The sequence below is a fragment of the Lolium perenne genome, chromosome 1 (genome assembly GCF_019359855.2).
Source record: "Lolium perenne isolate Kyuss_39 chromosome 1, Kyuss_2.0, whole genome shotgun sequence".
Lineage (NCBI taxonomy): Eukaryota > Viridiplantae > Streptophyta > Magnoliopsida > Poales > Poaceae > Lolium > Lolium perenne.
This window is the reverse complement of record NC_067244.2, coordinates 121539640-121556535: the sequence shown is the minus strand read 5'-3', so window position 1 is coordinate 121556535 and position 16896 is coordinate 121539640. Positions and strand designations below refer to the sequence as shown.

General features: G+C 43.1%; 1 long non-coding RNA gene across 6 annotated transcripts; it reads left to right on the top strand.

The window, feature by feature from the left end:
* Positions 1–468: 468 nt before the first annotated feature.
* Positions 469–2198, top strand: LOC127300534 (uncharacterized). Of its 6 annotated transcripts, none has more exons than XR_007851380.2 (5): positions 469–842; positions 1130–1593; positions 1702–1735; positions 1851–2000; positions 2106–2198. It is a non-coding gene; the product is annotated as an uncharacterized lncRNA (long non-coding RNA). The 6 variants fall into 6 exon arrangements; XR_007851375.2 differs by having other exon boundaries at positions 469–1220; positions 1319–1593; XR_007851365.2 differs by having other exon boundaries at positions 469–1593.
* Positions 2199–16896: the final 14698 nt, after the last annotated feature.

Here is a 16896-nt window from a genome sequence, read left to right as displayed (position 1 = left end):
CCATATACCTCAACTCATACTTTCCAGATACTTAATCCCACCTTTATAACCACCCATTTACGCAGTGGCGTTTGATGTAATCAAAGTACCCTTCCGGTATAAGTGATTTACATGATCTCATGATCGAAGGATTAGGTAACTATGTATCGAAAGCTTATAGCAAATAACTTAATGACGTGATCTTATGCTACGCTTAATTGGGTGTATCCATTACATCATTCACATAATGACATAACCTTGTTATTAATAACATCCAATGTTCATGATCTTGAAACTATGATCATCTATTAATCAACAAGCTAGTTATACAAGAGGCTTACTAGGGACTCCTTGTTGTTTACATAACACACATGTATCAATGTTTCGGTCAATACAATTATAGCATGGTATATAAACATTTATCATAAACACAAAGATATATAATAACCACTTTATTATTGTCTCTTGGGCATATCTCCAACATCTACGGGATAAGAGCTCAACAGCGTTTTGTGGGATGTGTCGCATCTCGGTGAGTCTCTTTCTCCTACATGCCTTCCTCTTCTAGCCTAGCCGACAGGTGCGCTCGATCAGCTTCTTTGATAGATCCCAACATTTTATTTTTATCCTCTGGCAACCTACATTCTGTCGCCTGCCATGCTGCGTTTTTCGCTTGTGTGGTCTTCATCAATTCTATAAGTGGTGGCCAGCTAGGAAGTTGTCTGACCAAAATATACCGTGAACTTCTCAATGAAGCACAGGTACCCAGTCAAGCATTTGAAGTAGTGATGTTGAAGCTGTGCATCCCCTTAACCATATCAACACTTTAAATCTAATATTCGATGAGGGCTTACTTCTTACAGGTTTTTTTCTTAGCTTTTTTCATGATCTTTTATCCCAATTTTATTGGCCCATTTATCTGCACAATGAACTGATACACATGCCCTTTTCGTCCAAAGGTAGATGTTGGTACCACAAGCATGTTGTTTAGCGTGTACAAAATTTGATGATTTCAAACATGTTTCTTGGCTTGAAATTTTGAGGATACACCTGTCATTATCATTTGTGCACCATTTGCTCATAAAAAATATTACTACAACACTTCAATTATCAATAGGGTGAGCTGAGCTTTGGTGAACTGCATGTGTAGAGAGTGATGAGGAGATATGGAGGATAAAATTTGGACCTAAACGCAGGAGGTCTATATAGAGAAAAGAAAAGGATAAAAGCTGCCGAGCCAAGTTGGTTTACTCTTTCCATTCTTATTATGCTGAGCCACGCCGCACTATTCATAGCAGATACTTTGCATTGTCATTACTCATTATGTTGTTTTGAACAGGCCTATGAGGATAGAGGCTGATTCGGTAAGGTCTGATGGTAGATATATTTTGTTTCTTCAGTAAAGCTTACAATTCAAATCATTTTAGTATTTGGTTAACGTTTATAGATCAAGAAATTGATTATGTGTCGCTTTAACTGATCTCATAACAGTCTAGAATATATTGTTGAGAACTATCATTAATCATAACTTAACAGTAATATATATTCGCTGGTTTCTAGTTTGCTCGAACTAAATGACAATGGACATACCTACCTTGAGAACGTTTTTTGGAGGTAAATTTGGTCTGTTCTTAGCATGTTTCCTCTTGAAATAGTTTATTTAAGTGATCATAAAAGCAATAACTACAGTATGATTTATGCATTTCCTTTAATAGTTTGCAGGAAATAAAACACTGGATCTTGGCATATTCAGAAGGTTAGCTTCCCTATTTGCGACTTGCATGTACTGAACATTTCGTATCACAACAATTGCACATACTGAACATTTCTTATTTCAAACTCTGAACTAATCGGCACTACTTCTCTAGCAGTAGCACTATCATCAGGCAGCAGCACAAAAACCCCGACATACCCATAAAAATCTGTGTACTCTGTCCGCCTGAAGAAATGCCAAATGCACCAGAAGATGGCAAAGCTTCAGGATCCTCGCCGACCAGACGACACCTGCCTCGAATGAAGAAGTAAAGATTACAGAGTTATTACTCGGATTAAATAGGAATGAAGTTTGCCCAGCATACAATTTCTACATAGACACGTCTACTAAACAACAATTTTCCCTTCTGAAGGATGTCAGCTGCACGATTGAAAAAAAAAAGATGAAGGCCAAGGCATGAGCTACTACACCAACCAAGAAGTACATCAACAAAGAACTCTTCGTATTCTCAAAAAAAAAAGAACTCTTCGTACATAAATAAAGAAGTTACCACTTCGAGGTAAACACTAAATTTAACCACAAACTGAACACACAATTGCAAAACATGCTAGCTTTACCTTTTGGTTTATTCTTGCAACAACAGCGGAGATCTGTCTACAAAAACAGATCAATTTAGCTTGAGAACCTAAAGCAAAAATGTAGTACTGTGAGCGTACCTACTGTCCTACTATACCAAGTGCTTTCCACGCACTGTTGGCTACAGTTGATCACTCTAGCTGTTATGTACATATTTTGAACCTAATTATTGTCTCAGCTAGAAAGCCTTCGGCACTGGCATCTGCTGCTTATTAAAGCTACAGTATCCCCTGCTTGTGAATCGTTCTGATCAGAGGTAAACATTATAGTCCGGACAAAAAAAATCTGCTCTACCACACGTCTAAAGCATTATTCTTCAAATACATCGCTTTGTAGACTATCAAAAGCACTCTCCATACTAGATAACACCAAAAATTTATAACATATTAGCACCACGGGCGCGGCGTGCCGCCGCGCCAATGCTTCCTAGTTCGTTGTAACGGCACATCGATATGTAGACGAGTGATATACTAAGTCACTAGAGCCTTGACACGATCCTTTAATGAATATATATGGCCCTTCCGCAGGCTCCGTGGACATTGATTCAATGTCTAGCCCCTGAGTTTGGTCCAGCGCTACGAAGATTGGCGGTACCACAGAAGTTGAGCCAAAATATAACAGTTCGTTTGCTACTAAGCTTGACGGTGCCACAGAGAAGGGACACCTAGCATATGGCTGAATCTACATCAACGTGAAACACTTGACTATTCACTCTGATCATATCATGTCCGTTTTTTGCGGAGGCCCGTTGGGGGCGACCGGAGGGCGATTCTGGTCGCTCTCTTCCGGCGAGGACTCCGAGGACGGTGACGAAGGGCGAGATGAAGACCTGCCGGTGGAGATTTCCCTCGAAGCCTTGTCGGCATACTGCAAGACGCCGAATGCAGAGTCCTGCACTCTCCCGTCCTCGACGTCTTCCGCGGTTCGCCGGCGTGAGCAGAAGAGGCTTCGTCAAAGGGCAGCGGCGATGCAGCTTTTATCAGGTACACCGGACAGTCTTAGAAGTACAGGCTCACCGTGTTCGAAGTTCACTCCAATGACAAGGAAAGTTCAGTTTCAAACACCAATTCTTTCTCCGACTACGTTCATGCTCGAATCTTTTGATGCGTCTGAGTGGGTAATGGTGCAGAGGAGACAACGAAAGAACAGATTATGTCGACGTCGGGGCGTATGGCCGCCGGCGAGATCTGACCATCATCAGATTTCAAATTATGTACCTTTGGGCCAATTGGGCTCTGCACCGTTTTGTGTTAATGATAATGTTGTGAATATTGGTCGTATTGGCCATAGCATTACACAAATTAATCGTGCGATCGGACGTATTCCCTAGTTTGCTCGAGGGGTACGACACCGGTTAGGGTTCGGATCTCAGTTTCTCCATACGAATAATATCCAATCGCAGCCGCCACGCGCTCTCCTCCAAGCCTCGACGATGGCGAATCGTGGTGGTGGTAACCCTGGCCGGGGAAGGCCGCCGGGAGGTCACGGTGGTTCGGGCTGGCGGGATGGTTTCGGTGGTGGGCGCAGCGCGAATTACTTTGATGGAGGGCCAAGCGGAACAGCGGGGTCTGGAGGAGAGGCCGGAGAAGGCGATGGCAATCATGCGAATGTGTTCCGCGACGGGGTTTTTCAAGCGGGTCAAGGACGGCAAAATTTTGGTGGTGACCGCAGGTACCACCAAGGTTTCAATAACTTCAATGATGGCCGTCGCAATGTAGGGTATAACAATAGTTTCAATTCCCGCCGTTTTGTTCCCAATTCTGATTTCAATTCTAGGAGTGCTAGTAGTGGGTATATTGCTGCTGTCCCTGGGCTTACTGAGGCACAACAGAAGATGGTTAATGAGGCAGCAGAGGCGTTTGCAAAGCAGCTTGCTGGCCGGCCTGAGTTGATTGATGTGGATTCTCATACTGCTACGAGAGGTGGTGTTGAGCAGCCGGCTGCCCCCCTTGTTCGACAGCCGGGGATTGCTAGGACGACGCCATCACAACAAAAAGTTGCGCCACAGCGGGCAGAGGAAGTGCTTATGGCTGTGGCCGGGTTTGGGTCCAAGGACCAAGTACAGTACCATGATGGGATGTCCGAGGCAGAATTTGTGGCTGCTAATAAGAGGAAGGGACCGAGTTGTTTTAGGTGCCGCAAAAATGGGCATTTTCTCAATGACTGTGAGGCGATTCTCTGTGACTGCTGTCAGAAACCAGATCATGCTACAAAAGATTGCCCTTTGCATAAGGCTCCACACCCACGACTAGCGATGTATGGGCTTGGTCATCTGGATTTGGCGTTCTGGGAGTTACCTCTGTCTGCTTCTGTTAGGCCACGTGTGGAGAACACTCGATTGGGTAGAGTTGAGGTGTCTGGTGGCACCCTTTCTGTGGAGCAGGTGATCACACATCTGCGGTGGATCCTAGTTACCAGTGGGAAGTGCAACAGGTGGAGGACAATGTTTTCAAGGTCAACTTCCCAAGTAAGAATGAGCTGGTGAGAGTGCAACATTTTGGGCGTCATCTTGTCTTTTGATTCTTGGAAGAAAGAGGTTCAGCCTGTTTGGTCTCCTGAGGATGTTTGGATACGGGTATACGTTTTACCACCTGTGGTGCTCGATGATTATCTTGCTCTTTGGGCCTTAGGAGATGTGTTTGGTAGGAAAAAAGAGATTGATATTGGGTTCACTCGGCATCATAATGTGCTCCGTATGTTTATCACGTGCCTGGATACAGCTCTTATTCCAGAGACTTGGGATTTAAAGATCAAACATGAATTCTTTAGGCTCAAATTTGAGGTTGAGGGGGTTTCACACCATGCGGCTATAGATGTTTCCATGTCAGAAGCACCTGGTGATGGAGGAGATGATGATCCTCAGAAACAAAATCAAGATAAAGGAGTTGAACCCGATCGTAATGCAAAGAGAACTAAGAATACAGGAGAGGATGAGGGGGATAAAGGAGAGAATGGGGGTTCAACATCGCCACCCAATAATACTGTTCATAACTTGGGAGTGGTTACAAATACAGTGAGGTATGATACTGTGTTTTATTTTTCAAATGAGCATTGTCTAAATCCTAAGAAACTTCTCACTTTTTTCAGCGATGTTGCGGATATGAGGGGCGAGTGTATGCTTAACTCGACCCCTTTGGATGCTCCTCCGAAATGTGCTGCCGATTTTCCTGTGATGGAATGCAGCGGAGAGGGAAGCGGGGTTGCGGCGACGTCGATCACGCATGCGGTCCGCAGTCCGAGACATGCAGAGGCGGGCCAGGAGCAGCAGCGCGTTCGGCTGCACGGGCAGGTTATGGCGGGCCCTGCCCTTGTTTCTGCGCCTCGCTCAGGTGAGCAGCAGCGTGGTGGGCTGCCTAGTGAGGAGCGGCCGGAGTCCGGCCCAGCGAATGTGCTTCGCCCAGGGGCGTCTGCTGGTGCTGCAGGGGCCGGCCTGGTTTGCATGGGGGCCGTCTTGCATGACTACGTCGATCACTATGACTCAGGTGACAAAACCACCGGCTGATTTTGTGTTGAATATGAATTTTGATAAAGATTATCAGCACAATGTTTTGGATGAACAGAATGCGGTCAAGTCTGGGTATGCTCCGGCTGCCGCAAGTAAGAAAGTGTCTACGGAGTTCATGCATACTCCTCAACAAGTCATAGCGTTTGGATGGATTCGAGAAGAGGAAGTGTGTGGAGTACGGTCGAGTGGAAGACTTAGTGCTCAACCTAACGCCGATGCCACTCAAATGGAGAGGGCAATGAAGATCGCCAAGCAGCGTGCGGAGCTACCTGTGCTGGGTAAGTCTCCTTTGAAATCCCCTTCAATTACTTTGTTTACTGATGATCATATAGTCCAAAATGATGTAGCTTTGGGGGTTTCTTTGGGTAATTCTCATTCCGATTGTGTTGCCTCTGCTAGATTAATTAAGGATGTTGAGTTACAAAGAAATTTAACCATGCTTAAAAAATCAGATAGTTTGGTAAAGGATACTGCTTTTGTCTAGCGGTCACAGATGCTTCAAATTTGTGTCTTGATTTGGATGGGGAGGATATTTTGGAGGATGAACCGTTAGTAATTCCTAATGAGAGAAAGGGCCATAAGAAGAAAATTTTTGATACTAAAACGGTAAGGAGGAGCAACCGGGCTGGATTCAAAAACACTAAGTATCAATGACTAATCTAAAAGGTTTTACTTGAAATAGTGAGGGATTTAAAGATCCGGGGAAGCATTTGTTTGTAAAGGAATCAATTAGGGAGTATGACCTAGATTTTATAGCTTTACTTGAGACTGGAAGATCTAATTTTGCGGTGCCTTTCCTTCATGATTTGGCTGCGGGGAAGGAGTTTGCATGGTTTTGCTTGCCGCCACTTGGGAGATCGGGTGGAATTCTGGTTGGGATTAACACGGCTACTTTGGTGGTTAATAGGGTAGATAGTGGAGATTATTGTGTCAAATTGGCTATTACTTCAAAAGTAGATGGTTTTCAATGGTTACTTGTGCCGGTGTATGGAGCGGCCCAAGATAAAAATAAGTATGAGTTTCTTGCAGAATTAGTTAGAACTTGCAAATCTGAAACGATACCGATGTTATTATCCGGGGACTTCAATATTTTGAGAAAACCTGAGGATAAAAGTAATGCTAACTTTAATCCTCGTTGGCCTTTTATTTTTAATGCGATGTGAGAATTTAAACTTAAGAGAAATTGCTATGTCGGGGCGCCAATTTACTTGGGCTAGTAGAAGAGAAACTCCTACATATGAAAAACTGGATAGGGTGTTAGCGAGTGTTGAATGGGAACAAAAATTCCCCCTGGTCACAGTCAGGGCTTTGTCTCGCTCTGGGTCTGACCATACCCCGTTGTTGATTGATGCGGGGATTCAAGCACATATAGGTCAAAAACCGCGTTTCTCATTTGAGTTGGCTTGGTTAGAACAAGAGGGGTTTTATTATCTCATTACATGTGAATGGGCAGCGGGTCATCTTGGAAAGAATCCGATTCAAACTTGGCAGAATAAGATTAGGCATTTGCATAGATTCTTACGTGGTTGGGCAAAAAAATTAAGTGGAAAATATAAGAGGGAGAAGTAAAGGTTATTGAACATTATAGACATGTTGGATATTAAAGCGGAAATAGTGCAGCTATCTTTGGTGGAACGTACTGAGTTAAACCAAGCTAATGAAAAATTATAACATGCGAAGAGAGGAAGAGATTAAGTGGGCGCAAAGGGCCAAGGTAAAATATATTCAGGAAGGGGATGATAATATTAAATACTTTCACTTAATAGCAAATGGTAAACATCGGAAAAAGAAGATCTACCAACTTGAGCAAGATGAGGGTACTATTGTTGGAGATGATAATGTAAGGGTTTATATTCCGGAGTATTATAAGAAATTATTCGGTAACCCTGAGCATAGTTCTGTTGTTTTGGATGAAAGTAGAATTGAAGATATTCCGCAATTGTCAGCGGAGGAGAATACGGTATTAATTTCCAACTTCTCCATGGAGGAGGTTCACGATGCTATTTTTCAAATGGAACATAATAAATCACCAGGACCTCATGGGTTCCCTGCGAAATTCTATCAACACTTTTGGGGGATTATTAAATATGATCTCATGGCTCTATTTGAGAGTTTCTAGAGAGGGGAGTTTCCCTTGTATAAATTGAATTTTGGGGTGATTAATTTGCTGCCTAAGAAGGAAAATGCAACACATATACAGAAATATAGACCAATATGTCTGCTTAATGTGAGTTTTAAAATCTTTACCAAAGTGACAACAAACAGAATATCTAAAGTAGCACAAAAAATAATTAGACCAACTCAAACAGCCTTTATTCCTGGGAGACACATTCTTGAAGGAGCTGTTGTTCTCCATGAGACAATACATGAGTTGCATAGCAAGAAGCTTGATGGGGTGCTCTTTAAGATTGATTTTGAAAAGGCGTATGACAAGGTTAAATGGCCCTTTTTGCAGCAAGTTCTATGTATGAAGGGTTTTGACCCTATTTGGTGCGATAGAATAAAGCAATTTGTGCAAGGGGGGAGTGTTGGACTGTTGGTATAAGAGTTAACGATGTTGTTGGGCATAATTTTCAAACCAGGAAAGGATTACGTCAGGAGGGACCCTTTATCTCCAATTCTTTTTAGGGATTTCTATTTTCGTGCCCTCGGTTCCTTAGTTGTACTCAGTTTTCCCCAGCCCCTTAGTTTTTCCTCACTTTTCCCCAAGTCCTTGTTTGAAACCCGCAGAAGGCAGCTCAGACGGCAGGATTCCCGTTAAGTTGACCGCTCCATTCTGACGTGTGGGGCCGCGTCGTGTGGGCCCGCGTCGCGTGGGGCTGGTAGAAAGGGACCGCGTGGGACAGGACGAGATTGCGTTTGGTTGCACGTGAGCAGGAGCTGGGTTTTGTCTCTCTCGGCCATTGGCATTTCCCTTTTAAGAGTACCTTTTCTGCCTCCTTCTCTCTGCCTTTTTTCACATAATTAGTATCAAATCTAGAGAAGCTTGCATTTCTGTCTTTCTTCAATTATTATTTGTGCCTTTTGGCCCTGGTTGTTTTCCCAATATGGCAGCAAATCTAGTAGGGAGCCCAATCTAGTACTCCATCTGGTCCATATGTATGTAGTTAAATCTAGAAGCAAATCTACAGGGAATGTACGATAAATTCACAAGGTCATATAGTAGAATAGGGATAGATAATATAGATAATAAGCTGCATTCAGCAGCCAAACATAGTAGGGTTCGAGGTTCTTCACAGCAGTACAGCACCATCATACTAACAACATAACAACGAGGGATCCCTAACTAACAACAAAGGGATCCCAACAACAAAATGGAGGAGGCAGCAGCAGCACACGTCCAGGACTCCGCCTACCCCATCTGCCTCTGCCTCCACTTGTTGCTCCCCTTGGGAGCCTTGGGCTTGAGCGGAGGCATGCGCCCGCCGGAGATCTCCACCCGCTGGATGCTGCGGAGGTGCATGCCGAGCGCCAAGTGCTTGGCGCGGAAGGAGTTGGGGTTCACCGACGCGCCGACCTTGGGGTTGGTGTGGCCGATGTTCTCGGCATGCGTGAGGACGCAGTTGAAGTCAGTGCCGCCGAGCCTCCTAGTGCGAAGGGGCACTGTAGACACCCTTGGCGACGTCGAGGTAGGAGACATCTTGGCCGACCTGCAGCCTCCGCAGCACCTGGCGAGTCTTGACGTCATGGTGCTCGTCGTCGCTGCCGACGTCGCTGCCGAACAGCTGATCCATATCAAACGGGAATTTATTAGTGAATGAGTTGCAAACGTGCATGATAACAAAGTTAGGAAAAACAGAGGCAGCCTCAGTTAGAGTGGACACGATTATATGTCTACAGGGACGGTGTAAGCGAACCAAAGCTCATGCACAACAGATTTGTACACAGAAATGGTTCGCTGAACCCTCCCTGTAAAAATCTGTGCCCACCGATTCATCATAGGCAAAGAAACAGATTCCAGATCTGAACTTGAACACATTCCAGATTATTTGCAAAATTAAACGGTTGATATCTTTTGATTCGTGCATAAAATAACTGATTGAGATCCTATGATTACTTGCATAAATTAACTGATTGAGATCCCATTATTACTTGCATAAATTAACCGAACGGCCGAAACCCAAATCTTGAACGAAATCAAGGAGGGATCAAAGCAAAATGGAATAAAATCGGCGCAAATATTAGCCCAATACTCATCCATCCACAGATCCATCTACACCAGCACAAATAGGGTTCAAAAAGGAATGGGGAACAAAAAAGGAAGCAAACCGTAGTTATTACCTCGTTCCATGGGTCCTCTATGGAGGTGTCGTAGCGGTTCGGGGGCGGGACGTACGGCACCGGCTCGTAGGGGTCCCATCCCGGTGGGATCTGACCGCGACCGGCGGCAGCAGCCTCCGATGCACCGGCGGCGGAGGCGGCGGCGTCCGTTGAGGGGACGGCGGCGACGTCCGTTGAGGGGACGGCGTCGAAGAGGAGGCGTCGCGCTTGGAGCCGACGGCGCCGTGGACGATGGGATTGGCATTCTCCTTGTCCATCTCGCCGGCAGAGGAGAGGGAGAGGGAGAGGGTTTTTGCTTTGGAGAAGATGATGGGACGTGAGAGAGGCGGCGTTGCGTAGGCGAGTGAGAGTGACAGAGATAGTGGGAGGAGGCGTCTATAAAGGCTAGTGGTGGTTAATGCGACCCGCGTCCTACGCGTCCACCGCTGCACGTCTGCACGTCTTGGACTTCTGCAATGCGCCACGCGTCCACGATTGCACGTCTTCGACTTCTGCACCGCGACCGGCGTCTACGCGTCAAATATTGCACGTCTTTCATTTCTGCACCGCAACACGCGTCCTCGAGTCTAACCCTGAAAATTTAGATATACTCAGTTATAACCTCGAGCATTATACTAGCATTTTTTGTGTGCTCAGTTTTCCCCTTGAGTGCTAGTACTGGCTAGTGCAATATGCTCAGTTTTACCCTCAAGTAGCTGGTCAACAGACAGTCAACAAATGGGATTAACTAGTTAAATGAGTCATTTAATGTGCAAAAAATTCCGAAAAATAGTGGCACATACTCATGGAGTCTTTACCACAAATTTCCAGTTCTCAAAACATAGATAAGTCATAGATAAATCAAGTTTTACCACAAATTGCCACTTCTCAAAGGCCTTCTCAAATCACCTAGTAGCTATGAAGGTGCATGGTTTTCCACAATAAGCCCTTCCCAAAACAGCTTTCCCCAAAACATACTTTGTCTAAATGAGGCCACAATTCTCACACTCATGTATATTTGTATTGCAAATAGTTTGAGATAGGCCAAGATGGGTTTTATTCTACAAAACACGCATTTTTCATTTTTTAAATCTCATATTTGAATCCCTTAGTCTGTTTATTACATAGGTGCCCTTGGTTTCTTGATACTACTCAGTTTTGCCCTCTCCCTCCACAAATTCTCTCACACGTGCAACATTGCCCTGATTGGTCTAGCCCATGTCACGCGGATCGTGCCCGTCGACCGTTGATCGTATGATCTAACGGGCAGGATAACCCCTCCCTCTCTCTGTCGGCGGTTACCTTCCACTCTCTAAGTTTGCTAAATGGCGGTTTTCTCGTATTTATTTTCACGCGCTAAAAATTATAAACTCTTTTAGGCATTACTTTTCACGCAAAAAATGATAAACCATCACCGATTTGTTGTAGCCATAAATTTTCACGCAAAAAATGATAAACCGTCACCGATTTGTTGTAGCCATTAATTTTCACGAAAATCCCAAATGATAAACCATCACCGATTTGTTGTAGCCATTACTTTTCACGCAAAAAATGATAGACCATCACCGATTTCTTGTAGCCATTACTATTCACGGTAAAAATGATAAACGAACCAATCTATCTATCTCTGTATTTGAAGTTTGGAAGGGTTCACCATCTAGTTATGTTAACTTTCGAGGTTTTGATCTGAAAACAAATGGGTATTATAAAGGGAAATAAAAGTTCAAAAAATGTAAAAACGAAACAATCTACCTATCTTTGTATAGAAGATCGTCTGTATGATTTTTGAGGTCATTTAGAGAAGGTAGAAAAAAATCCCTTTTGAGAAGGTCGAAAAAACCTAACTTGTTACAAAAGCTGGTTTCAGTGAGACCTAACCAAATTTGGCATACATTATGCCATATCTATAACAACAAGGAATATCTAAAAGGGAAAGTTTCACAAAATTTGAAATTTATGGCGAAAATGATGCCATACATGATGCTGTTTTTCGAGGTTTTGACCTGAAAATCAATTGGATATTATAAAGGGAAATAAAAAGTTCAAAAAATATAAAAACGAAACAATCTATCTATCTATGTATAGAAGATCAGCTGTATGAAATTTGAGGTCATTTAGAGGAGGTAGAATAAATCACCTTGTTAGAAAAGCTGGTGTCGGTGAGACGAAACGGCATGCGTTTAAGCAAAGTGATTTTTTCGAACATCTCCAAATGATCCCAAATTTGCCATACATGATGCCATACGTGTAACAACAAGGAACCCTATCTAAAAAGTGTCAAAAAAGTTTGCCCAACCGTATAGCTCTATCAAAAAGAACCTCACCATGGCGCTAGTATAATTTTGGGCTTACTTACAAACTTTCGTTACCTAACCTTCAACACGAAACTTGTTTCAAATCACTTTTGGCGTACAAGAAACAAATCCCTCCTTGATTCGAGCACCACAGCCTCCAAACTTTGCCGATGCCGATATCGGCATGGTCAGAACGGCTATGCTCGACGCCACTGCTAGGTCACCGTCGGGATATGCACCCTCAATCCCGTCCCCTCATTCGATCACTGACACACCAGAGATACCACCGAGGCCAATGCCGAACGTACATGCTGATGCCAATGCCGAACATGCATCCACGCCGATGTGGGCACGGCCACGCCGCCCCGCTATGTTGGACGCCACAGACCACCGTGAGGTCTTTCCCTTCGCCACCACACTCTTCTAGCACCCATCTATACACGCCAGAAAGGAGAGACACTAGTTTTCTCTACATTGCTCGCGTTCGTGTCGGACACGGTCAGTCAAAGTTTTGAGGTAGTCGTCGATGTCGTTGACCATTTCTTCTCTTCTTTGCATGGTTAAACGCGTCTAGTTCATATCTATCTAATGCGTCTGGTCTCGCCTCATGCAGTTCTTTGTGGACGTCGATCTCATCTCGGCACTCCGCAGGCCACCTCCTCCGTGCCATCGCTGTAGAGCTCCGTTTAAAAATCTAATCCTACCCGTGTATTGCCCCTTGTATCAGCGCCATGGCCCCACTTGTCATTTGATATAGCGAAGCCCCACTCGTTCGCGTTTTGGTCAGGGATACAGCGATGCTTACGGTCAAACAAAGATGGATGGTCTAACGTGTCTTTGCAGGCTCTACGTGGCCCCACTAGTCAGAAGATAACGGTCAACCGTCGGGCAACCGGGCGTTACATCACGTGTGATGGTTTCAGACAAACGCTTGGGTAAAACTGAGGAAAAACTAAGGAGCTGGGGAAAACTGAGCACAACTAAGGACCCGAGGGCACGAAAATAGAAATCCCTTCTTTTTAACATTGTCGCGGATATGTTAGCGATTCTTATTGCAAGGGCTAAGGATGAAGGTAAAGTAGGGAGGCTGTTGCCTCATTAGATTGATGGGGGAATATCTATTCTAAAATATGCGGATGATACAATTTTGTTCTTGGAACATGATATTGCAAAGGCTGTTAATATGAAACTAATCTTATGCATTTTTTGAACAACTATTCGGTTTAAAGATTAATTTTCATAAGAGTGAATGTTTTAGTTTTGGGAAGGCGAAGGAGATGGAACACCAGTATAGACATATTTTTGGGTGTGAATCTGGAATCTTACCTTTAAAATATTTGGGAATTCCGGTACATTATAGAAAATAGAGAAATGCGGAGTGGAATCCTATTGCAAACCGGTTTGCTTCCAAATTGAGGTGTTGGCCAAGTAAAATGTCGTCTTATGGTGATAGGTTGGTTCTTATTAATTAGGTCCTTACTAGTCTTCCTATGTTTATGTTCTCCTTCTTGGAAATACCAATTGGGGTGAGAAAGCGGTTAAATTTTTGTAGATCAAATTTTTTCTGGCAATCCGATTAGCACAAGAGGAAATATATATTATCTAAATGGAATATTTTGTGTCGACCGAAGGATCGAGGGGGGGTTGGGAATTGAGGTGTTGGAATTGAAGAATAAATGTTTGTTGAGCAAATGGTTGTTTAAACTTCTCTCAGAGGAAGGTATGTGGCAACAGCTCTTATGTAATAAATACCTTAAAAATAAAACGTTGGCACAAGTAGAGGTTAAACCGACTGATTAACCTTTCTGGAAGGGCCTCATGAATGTTAAAGAGGATTTCTTCAAGAGAGGTTTTTTCAGAGTGGGGAATGGAACATCGGTTAGGTTCTGGGAGGATGTGTGGATGGGGGATACTCCTTTGTCTCATCAATATCCTGCTTTATATAATATTATTCAACATAAGAATGTGTTAGTTTCGACAGTGCTTGCAGCTGAACCTATTAATATCTCTTTTAGAAGAGGATTTAATGATAATAAATAGATACAATGGTTACATCTATGTCAAAGACTTATTAATATCAATCTAACATCTGAACCGGATAGGTTTATTTGGAAGCTTACTGATTCGGGTGTTTTTTCAGTCAAGTCTATGTACCTTGATTGGATGAATGGGCATGCTATTTATCTTCGCAAATATTTATGAAAGTTAAAGATCCCTTTGCAAATCAAAATCTTTATGTGGTTCATGAGCAATAAGGTGCTCTTAACTAAGGATATTAGCTAAACGGAAATGGAAAGGATGTCAAAAGTGTTGATTTTGTGATTCCGCAGAAACTGTTAATCATTTGTTTATTCATTGTCCTTTTGCGAAGATAATATGGAGAATGATGTACCTTTCTTATAATATTCCGCCACCAGCTAATGTTACTAATATGTTTGGTAGATGGCTGAATGGTGTGAAGAAAGATGACAAACAAAAAATAAGAATTGGAGTGTTGGCCATTTGTTGGGCTTTTTGGAGGACTAGAAATGATATTATCTTTAACAAGCAAATTGGAACTAATTTTTTGCAGGTTATCCGGCGAGCTGCTCATTCAATTCAGAAATGGGTTTTCCTTCTCCCGATGGAGCAGCGGGGGGGGGGGGGGGGGTATGGTTATTGGATGCAACCGGATGCTAGTGGTTGCTCAGGACTTCTTTTTCCGGCCTACTGGGTGGCGGCATATTAATAGAATAGCAAATGCATAGCTTTTCCGAGTGCCATATTTTCAGCTGGTTGATTCATGTATCGATCTTAGCTTTTCCATGATTGTAATAAGTGATGATAAACTTTAAGTGACTTGATACTATTTTTAATAAAGCAAACCGTGTGCATCTATTGACGCAGAGGTTGGGGCGATGCTCCTTTATCGAAAAAAACTTGAAAACATTTGCACGTTGTGTGATCAGACAGTGGATCAGGGCAAGAATATAATTTTTCTACCACCTGGTGGATCATTGTGAAGATAAAATGCAACAACGGTGAGCATTCCGCCAGTATCAAAAGTGGATTTTGCTCTGCTGGTTAAAGACTATTGCTTCCAAGCAAATTCTTGTTGAATGTGGATCGCTGGTTTGTCGTAACTATTACTTTCAAATATGCTTACATTTACTAGTAAAAAATAGTTCGGTAGTGGCGTTGAGATTTCATATTTGGTGGCATTGACATGGTATTCCACCAACATGACGTCACTATTGCGGCATACTGGTGGCGTGGCATAGCAATTTCGAGTTATGTCAAGAAATAATTTCGTGCAGCAATACTGGTAGTTTTTTCGGTCCTTTTCATTCATTTATATAGGGGATACATACTGCATCCAACACGACTCACGTGCCCAATACGACCTAGCCTAGTACAACTCTGGTTTTAAAAAATTGACTCATACATAGTATGAAAATAGACTCGAACACAACTTTTCCTAACACACAACGCGCGCCATCCTAACTTTTGTTTCCTAACATCACTCATCGCTATTTGTACTATGTTATTGCTAACATCATGCGGGCTCGTGGAGAGTTAATGAAGAGGACATGATGGTCCTTACAAAAGTTGCTACCCAGTTTGCAACTTGACGCTGAGCTTGGGAGCTCTTGTTTTATTTTATTTGGTGTATCAGTCTCATCAAACCCGTGGTCCCATTTGTTGCGGAGGAGTGATCACCGTCCTCCCTAGAGCACTATATATCAACATAGGTAACTTGCAGCCGTTGGTAGGTTTTTGTCGTCTCGGTTTTGTTACTCTTAATGCTTGTGGCGTGGTTGGGAAGAGGAAATGTAGATATTTTCTTATCAATTGCTCCTTTACCTAATGGTCTATACTTTATCGAGGATGGGCGTTTACATTATGATACACATGTTGAAACAAATCAGCCCAACAAGAGGTACCCGAAGAAGATGATGAAGCAGAAGAAGAACAAGGAGGACCCGAGCAGGAGCAACAGCCGTCAAATCCCTACACCACATATGAGTGCATGTACGCGCTCGAAGGCAACATCCAGAACATGATCAGCCTCGTCATCAACCGTCGACTCTCCATTGCAAACCTCGTGTCCCAATTCATCCGTTGGAGTGATCAATGGAACTTGAAGGACTTTCCTCCACCACAATAATGAGCCTGAATAGGGCTTGCAACAACCTAAGCTTTGTGATGTGTTCCCTAAGAATTTTATTTGTGTAATAATAAGGTTGTACATCAGCTCTACGTGAGATTTGAAACACTCATGTTGGACTTGTTCCAACACTTTTCTTTCTCACTTGTTTTTTTGTTTCGTTTTTCGTTTGTTTTATCTTGCTTTTTTGTCAATCCTTTCTTTTCTCTAAACCCAGTTATAAAAAACAAAACAAAAATCCTTTTATCTTTATTCGTGAGAGGTGGATCGCCATTTGCCTCGTTGCTTTAATATTATTAATGAGAGTGATATACTTTGATTTTTGAAGGAACAAATCATAAGGAAGAGAGTTATGAAGTCA